Source organism: Ambystoma mexicanum, chromosome 6p, assembly GCF_040938575.1.
Source record: "Ambystoma mexicanum isolate Mex_15411 chromosome 6p, UKY_AmexF1_1, whole genome shotgun sequence".
Classification (NCBI taxonomy): Eukaryota; Metazoa; Chordata; class Amphibia; order Caudata; family Ambystomatidae; genus Ambystoma; species Ambystoma mexicanum.
The window spans coordinates 1770386-1782148 of record NC_090935.1 but is presented as its reverse complement, the minus strand read 5'-3'; the positions used below and the strand labels follow the sequence as shown (position 1 = coordinate 1782148).

General features: G+C 51.2%; 1 protein-coding gene across 1 annotated transcript in view; it reads left to right on the top strand.

The window, feature by feature from the left end:
* Positions 1-1450: 1450 nt before the first annotated feature.
* The window catches only part of LOC138511105 (zinc finger protein 84-like), a 36083-nt gene continuing 25770 nt past the window's right edge, over positions 1451-11763 (top strand). The window contains exon 1 of the mRNA XM_069626589.1: positions 1451-1550. The gene's annotated coding sequence lies outside the window, so the exon portion shown is untranslated. The remainder of the gene's footprint in view (positions 1551-11763) is intronic.

Below are 11763 nucleotides of genomic sequence, written 5' to 3'. Positions count from 1 at the left end.
ACAGTCCTGCAGGCTGGGAAGTTTAGTTACGTGTGGCAAGCATGCACGTGTGTGAGCGTGCATGTGCAGAACAGTCCTGCAGCATACTTGCCAACCCTACCGATTTAGGCAGTAGGATACCGCTTTTTAAGCAGCCCTACCACCTACCGATTTTTTTAGTTAAAAAAAAAAAATTGATCTTTTTTTTAAAATATTTTTTTTTGTCCACGCCAGCTCGGGGGAGTCTTTCAAGGGCTCCCCCGAGCTGGCGTAGTGGGAGAAGGCACGGCATGCAGGCTTTTGATGTAAAAGGCGCCCACGGCGGTGGGCTAAGGGCGCCCCTCCGCCGCGGGTGCCTTTGACAAAAGACGCCATTAGCCCCCCACCACGCTAGCTTGGGGGAGTCTTTCAAGGGCTCCCCCGAGCTGGCGTGGTGGCAGAAGGCGTGGCAGGTGCCTCATTGTCATTGAATGCACCGTGGCGGCGGGCTCATTCAATGACAATGGGCTGCTGACGCGCCCTATTCCTATCATTACCTCCTCGCCTGACTATTTTTGAAACTTTAAGATTCCTACAGATTTTTGGTCACAGAATGTTGGCATGTATGCAGAGCAGGCTGGGAAGTTTAGTTATGTGTGGCACGCATGCACGTGTGTGTGCGTGCAGAACAGTCCTGCAGGCTGGGGAGTTTAGTTACGTGTGGCAAGCATGCACGTGTGTGTGTCCACAATGCCTTCAGCACTAATGTTATCATAAAGGTGGAAATGGGGGGGAACCCACGTGCGCAAAGTACGCTGCGTGGAACCAGGCAAAGTGCTAAATGCTCGGGATCCACTTCCTGTAAACTAATGTGTGTTGTTGCCCCCCCATAAATCATCCATTGCTTTATTGATTGCAGGGAACCTCGCACCATGCGCTCCCACCACCTGAAATGCGGGGGGCGGGGGGGGGAGAGGAGTAAAATGTTAATAAACGTGACGTCATTGAATGTGCGATTAGGTGAACCCCGGTGTATGACACGTCCTGATTGGTCATTACTGAGGGACGGGCTCGCGCAAGAAAGCAGACGCATGCGCAGAGTGGATAGACTCAGCTCACGGGGAAGAGCATGCGCAGAATGAATCACGCGACAGTGATAGGCTAGGAGCATGCGCAGAATAGAGATAGGTTTAACTATTAGGCTAGGAGAATGCGCAGAGTAGAGATAGGTTTCCTGATAGGCTAGGAGCATGCGCAGAGTAGAGATACCTTTCTGTTAAACTAGGAGCATGCGCAAAGTAGAGATGGTCCCTGTTATACTAGGAGCATGCGCAGAGTAGAGATAAGGTTCCTGATAAACTAGGAGAATGCGCAGAGTAGAGATAGATTTCTGATAGGCTAGGAGCATGCGTTAAGTTGAGTCGGCCCTATGATAGGATAAGAGCATGCGCAGGGTGGAGCCGCGGCATTTCATAGTCTGAGAGCATGCGCAGGAACATGTTTGCACCTTCTGAGCATGCGCATTGTAGAGACACCGTCCATGAACTGCGGGTGGGTCAGAGGCCCGTGGTCACCTTCTCCGGAAGTGGGAGGTGAGATTTTTATTATTCCCCCCCCCACCATTCTAGCGTTTATTCTGAGTTCTGGGCTAATATATCCCCTTCCCGGTCCCCCACGTTTAGGACAGAGGGTGTCTGCCCCGCAATCCTCTTCCACATATGTTCACACTCCTGCTCCCCCCCCACCACTACTGCACCCCCTAGCCACTCCAGCCCCCCCAACCACTCCTGCCCCCTGGCCACTCCTGACCTTCCCTAGCCGCTCCTGACCCCCAGCCACTCCTGCTCTGCCCTAGCCACTCCTGTCCCCCCTAGCCACTCCTGTCCCCCCTAGCCACTCCTGTCCCCCCTAGCCACTCCTGTCCCCCCTAGCCACTCCTGTCCCCCCTAGCCACTCCTGCCCCCCCTAGCCACTCCTGCCCCCCCTAGCCACTCCTGCCCCCCCAAGCCACTCCTGACCCCCCCAGCCACTCCTGCTCTCCCCCGGCCACTCCTGCTCTCCCTGGCCACTCCTGACCCTTCCCCACCCACTCCTGTCCCCCCACTGGCCGCTCCAGCTTCCCCTGACCGCTCCCCCTTTCCTCTGGTTGCTCATGCTCACCCCTCTAACCACTCCTGCTCTCCCACTCTGACCGCTCCTGCTCTCTTCCCCCCCCTCACCGTCTGTCTACTCCTGCTCTTCTACCCCCGCCCTCTGGCTGCTCCTGGTCTCTCCCCATCCCCTGACCGCTCCTGCTCTCTTTCCCCCCTCTGGCCGCTCATGCTCTCTTGCCCCACCCCCACTTGCAGGTTGCTCCTATTCTCTCCCCCACCATTGCAGGCCGCTCCTGCTCTCTCCCCCCCCACCCTCTTACTGCTCCTGCTCTTTCACTCCCCCCCTGCCTGCCCGCCCTCTGGCCAGACACCTGCTCTTTCTCTCCCCCCCTGCCTGCCCGCCCTCTGGCCAGACACCTGCTCTTTCTCTCCCCCTCTGCCCGCCCGCCCTGTGGCCGGCCACCTGCTCTTTCTCTCCCCATCTGGCCGGACACCTGCTCTTTCTCTCCCCCGCTGCCCGCCCGTCCGCGCCCTCTGGCCAGACACCAGCTTTTTCTTGCCCCCCCGCCTGCCCGTCCGCGCCCTCTGGTCGGACACCTGTTCTTTCTCGCCCCCCTTACCCACCCACCCTCTGGCCGGACACCTGCTCTTTCTCTCCTCCCCCTGCCCGCCCATCCTCTGGCTGGACACCTGCTCTTTCTCTTCCCCCCCATCTGCCCGCCCACCCTCTGGCCGGACACCAGCTTTTTCTCCCCCCCCCCTGCCCGCCTGTCCGCGCCCTCTGGCCGGACACCAGCTTTTTCTCTCCCCCCGCCCGCCTGTCTGCGCCCTCTGGCCGGACACCTGCTCTTTCTCTCGCCGGCCCGTCGGCGCCCTCTGGCCGGACACCTGCTTTTTCTCTCCCCCCCTGTCCGCCCGTCCATGCCCTCTGGCCGGACACCTGCTCTTTCTATCCCCCCCTGTCCGCCCACCCTCTGGCCGGAGACCTGCTCTTTCTCTTCCCCCCATCTGCCCGCCCACCCTCTGGCTGGACACCTGCTCTTTCTCTATCCCCCCCCCACCCGCCCGCCCTCTGGCCAGACACCTGCTCTTTCTCTCCCCCCCCCTGCCCGCCCGCCCTCTGGCTGGACACCTGCTCTTTGTCTCCCCCCTCTGCCCTCCGCCCTCTGGCCAGTCACCTGCTCTTTGTCTCCCCCCCGCCCGCCCACCCTCTGGCCGGACACCTGCTCTTTCTCTCCCCTCCCATCTGCCCGCCCACCCTCTGGCCGGACCTGCTCTTTCTCTCCCCCCATCTGCCCGCCCGCCCCCTGGCAGGACACCTGCTCTTTCTCTACCCCCCGCCCGCCCACCCTCTGGCCGGACACCTGCTCTTTCTCTCCCCCCCCTGCCCAAACGCCCTCTGGCCGGACCTGCTCTTCTTTCCTCTGGCTACTCCTGCCCCCCCTCTTGCAGACCGCTCCTGCTCTCTACCCCCCTCCTGCTCTCCCCCCGCCCGCCTACCACCTGGCCACACCTGCTCTTCTCCCCCCTCCCCACAACATCTGGCTACTCCTGCTCTCTTCCCCCCATCTGGCTGCTCCTGCCCCCCCTCTTGCAGACCGCTCCTGCTCTCCCACCCAGCCCGCCTACCACCTGGACACACCTGCTCTTCTCCCCCCTCCCCACAACATCTGGCCACTCCTCCTTTTCGCCCGCCCTCTGCCCGCCCACACTCTGGCCGCTCCTCCGTTTTGCCCACCCTCTGGCCGCACCTGCTCTTATTTCCCCCGCTCTCTGGCTACTCCTGCTCTCTCCCCCCCCCTTTGGCTGCTCCTGCTCCCCCCTCCTGCAGACCGTGTCTGCTTTCTCCCCCCCCACCCTGGCCGCTCCTGCTTTCTCCCCCCCCCTGGCTGCTCCTGCTCTCCCCCACCCTGCACTCCCGTCCTCTGGCTGCATCTGCTCTTCTCCCCCCACCCCACTCCCTCTGGCCGCACTTGCTTTTCGCCCGCCCTCTGGCCGCACCTGCTCTTCTTTCCCCCGCACTCTGGCTATTCCTGCTCTCCCCCCCCCTTTGGCTGCTCCCCCCTCCTGCAGACCGCTCCTGCTCTCCCCCCGCCATCTGGCCACTCCTGCTCTTCTCCCCCCCCTGCCCGCCTGCCATCTGGCCGGACACCAGCTCTTTCTCTCACCCCCTGCCCGCCCGCCCTCTGGCCGGACACCTGCTCTTTCTATCCCCCCCCTGCCCGTCTGCCCTCTGGCTGCTCCTGCTTTTCGCCCGCCCTCTGGCCGCACCTGCTCTTCTTTCCCCTGCCCTCTGGCTACTCCTGCTCTCTCCCCCCCTCTGACCGCTCCTGCTCTCTCCCCCCCCCCCCTGGCTGCTCCTGCTGTCCCTGCCCTCTGGCCGCACCTGATCTTCTTCCCCCCATGTTGTTATACTTAGCATGACATTTTAGACCATCTAATAATCTCGCCAGACCTATTGGCGTCTGGTCTATTATTAGTAAGTCATTAGCATAGAGTAAATATTGAACCACTATTTGATTTAATCGCGGTGGGAAAGCCCTGACCTTTTCAAAATAGTCTGGTATGTCATGAATATAAAAATTAAAAAGTGTTGAAGCCAGCAAACATCCCTGTCTAAGGCCTACATTCGTTTTTATTGGAGCTGTTAGCAGGCCCTCCCTGTTCAATTTGACTCTTAAAGATGTACCTGTATAAAACTGTAGAATTCTGTTTAGTAATAAAGCTGGACATCGCTGTTAACTTATCCCACAAGGCTAGCTTATCAACTGAATCAAATGCTTGCTTATAGTCCACAAATAGCATATATAAGGGTTTTTTTATGAGCTCGCGCTTGATGCTTTAAGTCTTGTAGGATGTGAAGGTTAAGTAGGGTGCCTATACCTGCTGTAAAACCTGCTTGTTTAGTATCTAATACCTTGTTCATTCTGTGCCATTTATTACATTTTGATAGTAATATTCTAGCATAGATCTTCGCCGCTGAGTCCATCAAGGTCAGTGGACGATAGTTTTGAGGATTGAGACGATCATCTTTTTTGAAAACTGGCAGAATAATTGACTCTTTCCAAGAGTCGGGTATCATGCCAGTCTTCCCTATTCTGTAGTATATCTGTTGTAGTATTCCAGACCACTTGCCCAAATTCCTTTGGATGGTGGCATTAGCAATGCCATCAGAGCCCAAGGCTCTGGAATTGCTACATTTTTAAATGATGTCTTTGAATTCATCTTTATCTATTACAAAATAAGATTGATCTTTTATAGGCACAATTGATTGGTCATATGATTCCAGCTTATTATAGAGCAAATCAGAAAAGTATTTTGTCCATGTCTGCTCGTCAATAGGGTTAATCGAATGAGACAATGTCGTCATCCCTTCACATTCGTGCAACAAATCCCAAATACGAGCACTGGATTTGGTCGCTAAGGCTCGTATCATATTTTCATTTTGTTCTTGTTTTTGTGCCGTATATGTTGTGTAACAAAATGTGTGTATTTGTTTTTTATCCATCGTACAGCAGCTGTATAATCAACAGGTTTGGCAAACTTGAATATTATTTGTGGCTTTAGGCATTTTCCTTTTTTCATCTATGATAATTTTATCATAGCTATAAGTCATTTTATCTCTTAATCGTCCATTATTTTTGTTTGTTGATTTAAAACAGTGCAATACGTCAACGTAATGTTTATTAGGGTTATGTTGCAACTCAGTTAACTACTTATTACGTTTATTCTCCTTCCATTTAATGCGATTTAGACCTGGACTACTGTCTGTAGCGTATGTATTGTAAGTACTAGAAGGTTGCTTAGATATTTTTACTGTTATAACTAATATGTTATGGTCACTTAGGTTAGTAGGGACAACCGTAACATTTGTTATGTCAAGAGATTTGCTAGATATGAAGGCGTAATCAATAATGCTTTGCATTGATTCTCTCTTCCAGGTGTAATGAGGTGGGACATCACCTTTGATGCAACCATTTAACGTCGTCATGTTACAGTGTTTCATGTATTTTATCCATGCCCCTCGCTCAAGGAGATAGATTTCTTTTTTAGCCCACCTCTATGCACTGTATATTAAGATCCACAACGAGCAATATTTGGGTAATTCTATTTCTTCAAAAATATCCCCAATTTTAGTCATAAAATCTGTCTATTATGTCTTTTGAATTCCAATAGACATTGATGATAGCCATCGAATTTAAACATTGTGTCCAGCCATATTTTAGCAACTGTAATCCAGCACAGGAAGAGTTCCATGTCGATAGCTTACCGGGAGAGTCTATTTTTAAGGCTGTCAATAGGCCCATTGATGGTCGCCCCACTGATTTTTTTTCTTTTTTTTTTTTTACTCCAATCTGACACTGGAGCAATACTTATTCTCTTTCCTCCTGATTTAATTTAGTAATTAAAATATATGCAATAATCTTGCTGGTAATGTCAAAAAGTGCTTCCAGGTGGTATATTGCCCGGGTCAGCCACTCTCCCTTTCCTTGTATAGGGGCTTGTATACTCTCTCGCTATCAGATGTTCCATTGCATGGTTCAGCCACTCTCCCTTTTCTTGTATAGGGACTTGTATACTCTCTCGCTATCAGATGATACATTGCATGGGTCAGCCACTCTCCTTTTTCTTGTATAGGGACTTGTATACTCTCTCGCTATCGGACGTTACATTTCATGGGTCAGCCACTCCCACTTTTCTTGTATGGGGACTTGTATACTCTCTCGCTATCAGATGGAAGTTTGCAGGGTTGAGCCACTCTCCCTTTTCTTGTATAGGGGCTTGTATACTCTCTCACTATCAGATGGTAGTATACAGGGTTGAGCCACTCTCCCTTTTCTTGTATAGGGACTTGTATACTCTCTCGCTATCAGATGGTAGTTTGCAGGGTTGAGCCACTCCCCGTTTTCTTGTATAGGGACATGTATACTCTCTCGCTATCAGATGGTAGTACGCAGGGTTGAGCTGCTCGCCCTTTTCTTGTATAGGGACTTGTATACTCTCTCGCTGTCAGATGGTAGTTTGCAGGGTTGAGCTGCTCGCCCTTTTCTTGTATAGGGACCTGTATACTCTCTCGCTATGAAATGGTAGTTTACAGGGTTGAGCCGCTGTCCCTTTTCTTGTATAGGGACTTGCATACTCTCTCACTATCAGATGGTAGTTTGCAGGGTTGAGCTGCTCTGCCTTTTCTTGTATAGGGACTTTTATGCTCTCTCGCTATGAGATGGTAGTTTGCAGGGTTCAGCCGCTCTCCCTTTTCTTGTATAGGGTCTTGTATATTCTCTCGCTATCAGATGGTACAATGCATGGTTCAGCTGCTCTCCCTTTTCTTGTATAGGGACTTGTATACTCTCTCGCTATCAGATGGTGGAATGCATGGGTCAGCCACTCTCCCTTTTCTTGTATAGGGACTTGTATGCTCTCTTGCTAACAAATGGTAGTTTGCAGGGTTGAGCCGCTCTCCCTTTTCTTGTATAGGGACTTGTATACTCTCTCGCTATCAGATGGTAGTTTGCAGGGTTGAGCCGCTCTCCCTTTTCTTGTATAGGGACTTGTATACTCTCTCGCTATCAGGTGGTAGTTTTCAGGGTTGAGCCGCTCTCCCCTTTCTTGTGTAAGGGCTTGTATACTCTCTAGCTATCAGGTGGTAGTTTGCAGGGTTGAGCCACTCTCCCCTTTCTTGTGTAGGGGCTTGTATACTATCTCGCTATCGGATGTTACATTTCATGGGTCAGCCACTCCCCCTTTTCTTGTATAGGGACTTGTATGCTCTCTTGCTATCAAATGGTAGTTTGCAGGGTTGAGCCGCTCTCCCTTTTCTTGTATAGGGACTTGTATACTCTCTCGCTATCAGATGGTAGTTTGCAGGGTTGAGCCGCTCTCCCTTTTCTTGTATAGGGACTTGTATACTCTCTCGCTATCAGGTGGTAGTTTTCAGGGTTGAGCCGCTCTCCCCTTTCTTGTGTAAGGGCTTGTATACTCTCTAGCTATCAGGTGGTAGTTTGCAGGGTTGAGCCACTCTCCCCTTTCTTGTGTAGGGGCTTGTATACTATCTCGCTATCGGATGTTACATTTCATGGGTCAGCCACTCCCCCTTTTCTTGTATAGGGACTTGTATGCTCTCTTGCTATCAAATGGTAGTTTGCAGGGTTGAGCCGCTCTCCCTTTTCTTGTATAGGGACTTGTATACTCTCTCGCTATCAGATGGTAGTTTGCAGGGTTGAGCCGCTCTCCCTTTTCTTGTATAGGGACTTGTATACTCTCTCGCTATCAGGTGGTAGTTTTCAGGGTTGAGCCGCTCTCCCCTTTCTTGTGTAAGGGCTTGTATACTCTCTAGCTATCAGGTGGTAGTTTGCAGGGTTGAGCCACTCTCCCCTTTCTTGTGTAGGGGCTTGTATACTCTCTCGCTATCAGATGGTAGATTGCAGGGTTGAGCCGCTCTCCCTTTTCTTGTATAGGGACTTGTATACTCTCTCGCTATCAGATAGTAGTTTGCATTGTTCCACCGCTCTACCCTTTCTTGTATTCTTTTTGCGGCTCTGGACTCCATGGGTGTCATCTACACCAACTTCGCAGATGACACCCAGATCCTTATTCCACTAACAGGCAATCACAAGCAAGATTCTCTTCTCATCAATCAAATCTATTCACTCATACAAATCTGGATGGCGAATAATAACCTTTGCCTCGATGATGACAAAACAGAGCTACTCATATTAGGCTCACCCTCTAGAATTGACTCACTACAACATAGCTACAAATCATTCAGCATCGATGGCACCCCAATCCCAGTTCTCAAACAAGTTAAGACAATGGTGGCCTCATTACACGGACGGCGGTGGACCAAGGTGCTATTAGCACCTTGGTCCATGCCGGTAAAATACCGGCACCGCCTTGGAGGAAAGGGGAATTACCGCCCTATTCCAAGGTTGGTGGGGCGGTAATTCCCCCATTGCCCTTCCCCATTCCCATTTTTGCCCCATGGGGCATGATGGGAATGGGGAAGGTGCTAATTACGGCACCGCAAATTGCGGTACCGTAATTAGCTCCCTGGTGCCTTTGCGGTAGACTTTGCAAAAAGCAGGCGTTAAAGTCTACAACCCGCAAAGGGACCTTGTAGTAAGGCGGTAAGGGTTAACGGTCACCGGTACCATTAACGGTGACCGTTAACCCTTACCGCCGTCCGTGTAATGAGGCCCTGGGTGTCTATCTAGACACCTCCTTAACTATGGCCCTCATTCCGAGTATGGTGGTAGCCATGGAGCAATTAGCTCCATGGCTGCCTCCCATACCGGTACCGACTCCGGTTTGGTTAAGTGGGGATTTACCTGTCCATTCCGACCTTGGAGGGACCGGTAAGTCCCCATTGACCAAACTATTCCCCATTCCCATTTGAGCCCCCATAGGGCTAAATGGGAAGGGTGCAAATAACGGGCTTGCGAATGGCAAGCCCGTTATTTGCGCCCTAGTCCCCTAACAGAACCCGTAAGGGACGTTTGGTCGACCAAACGTACCTTACGGGTCCTGTTAGGGGACCTCGGAATCGGGCAGTAGGGGATTACCGGCACTGGTCTCCTTACCGGTGCCTGGTATCCCCTACCGCCCGACTCAGAATGAGGCTCTATGTCAAATCAAGAAAAAACACACTGGGGGGCATTCCGAGTTTGGAGGTAGCCATGGTGCAATTAGCACCATGGCTGCCTCCAAACCCGGGTCCGGGTAGGCGGAATGGGGACTTACCTGGTCATTCCGACTTTGGAGGACCCAGTAAGTCCCCATTCCGAATACCATTCCCATTTGAGCCCCCATAGGGCTCAATGGGAATGGGGAAGGCGCTAATAACGGGCCCGCAAATAGCGGCCCTGTTATTTGCGCCCAGGTCCCCTAACGGGACCTGCTAAGGACGTCTGGTCTGACCAGACGTTTTCAGTGGGTCCCGCTAGGGAACCTCGGAATAGGGCGGTAAGGGTTTACCGGCACCGCCATCCTTTACGGTGCCGGTAAACCCTTACCGCCCAACTCGGAATGACCCCCCCCAATCTTCCTCCACCGCCTATACATCCAAACTCATCTCCCTAAGCCACACATTTCTCTCACCTAACAAATGTGTTACATTAGGCAGAGCACTTATACTATCTAAGCTCGACTACTGTAACATCCTCTTCCTTGGCACTTCCAAAACTAACATAGCCAAACTTCAGCTATTGCAGAACAAAACCCTCCGAGCTGCCCTAGGCATAAAAAAATCCGAACACATTTCATATATCAGGAGAGATAATCACTGGCTCCCAATACAAGCTAGGATACTATTCAAAACCTTAAGCATTACGCATAAATGCCTCATTAACACTGTCAACAAGAAAGCCCAAACCATACTCCTCAGATCCAAAAATAACACTTACCTCGATAGCCCACAGTACAAAAGAGAGAAAGCGGGAGGCAGCAGCTTCAAAATCCTTGTGCCTAGACACTGGAACTCACTACCCACCAACATCAAGGAGGTCATTATGAGGTTGGAGGTAAGGGGTTAATGGTGCCGGTAAAGGTGCCAGTGCCGTTAACCCCTTACCGCCGCATTACGAGGTCCTTTAGCGGGTCCCGCTAAGGGTGGCTGGTTTTACCAGGCACCCTGAGTGGGAGCCGCTAAAGGACCAACATGCTAACAACGGGCCCATTGTTAGCATGGTCCCCATTCCCATTGAGCCCTATGGGGGCTCGAATGGGAATCGGGATGAGTTCCCTGAATGGGGAAATAACAGGTCCTCCAAGGTTGGAATGGCCTGGTAATTCCCCATTCAGGGAACCCGGACTCTGTAAGCGGTAATGGGGTAGCCATGGCGCTAATAGCGTCATGGAGGTGGCTACCTCCAACCTCGTAATGACTGAATCCTCCTTTCCACAATTCAAAAAATCAATGAAAACTTGTTTATTCAACCAATATTAGGCCATCCTAGACCCCCACCTGCATCGACTAGACCAACATAAGACATGGAATCCACCTGTGTACACTCTGCGATTACTTATACCACTGTTTTGTCTGGGCGTAAAACAAATGTAATAAATAAATAAATAGGGACTTGTACTCTCTCTCGCTATTAGAGGGTAGTTTGCATGGTTCAGCCTCTCTCCCTTTTCTTGTATAGGAGCTTGTATGCTCTCTTGCTATCTGATGGTACATTGCAGGGTTCAGCCGCTCTCCCTTTTCATGTATAGGGGCTTGTATTCTCACTTGCTATCTGATGGTACATTGCATGGTTCAACCGCTCTACCCTTTCTTGTATAGGGACTTGTATTTTTCCTCGCTATTAGATGGTGCATTGCATGGGTCAGTGTTAGGCGGAAACCTGTGCAGTTCCCTCTGGGACCACTGCAAAAGATTTAGGACTACAGGTGTTGCGATGAACCCACTTGGTAGCAGTCTGTACCACACAGATTCAATTGGTAGCTGTGGCTGAGCAGTCAGACTTCTCTCAAGAAAAGTTGGTCAGTATAGGGAGTATACAAGATAGGGCAATTCTTCGCAGCAAAACAAGTAAGCACGCAACAAGGCTTAGTATAAAGATAGTAAGTTATTTATTTATAACAGAACGTCTATGAAAAATACTAAAGCAAATCACGGCAAACAAATCAAAACACAATTACTCTGCGGAATGGAATAAAAGCTCAATCCCCCGGAACACAATATCGACAACTCTAGGTTCTAACGGCACCA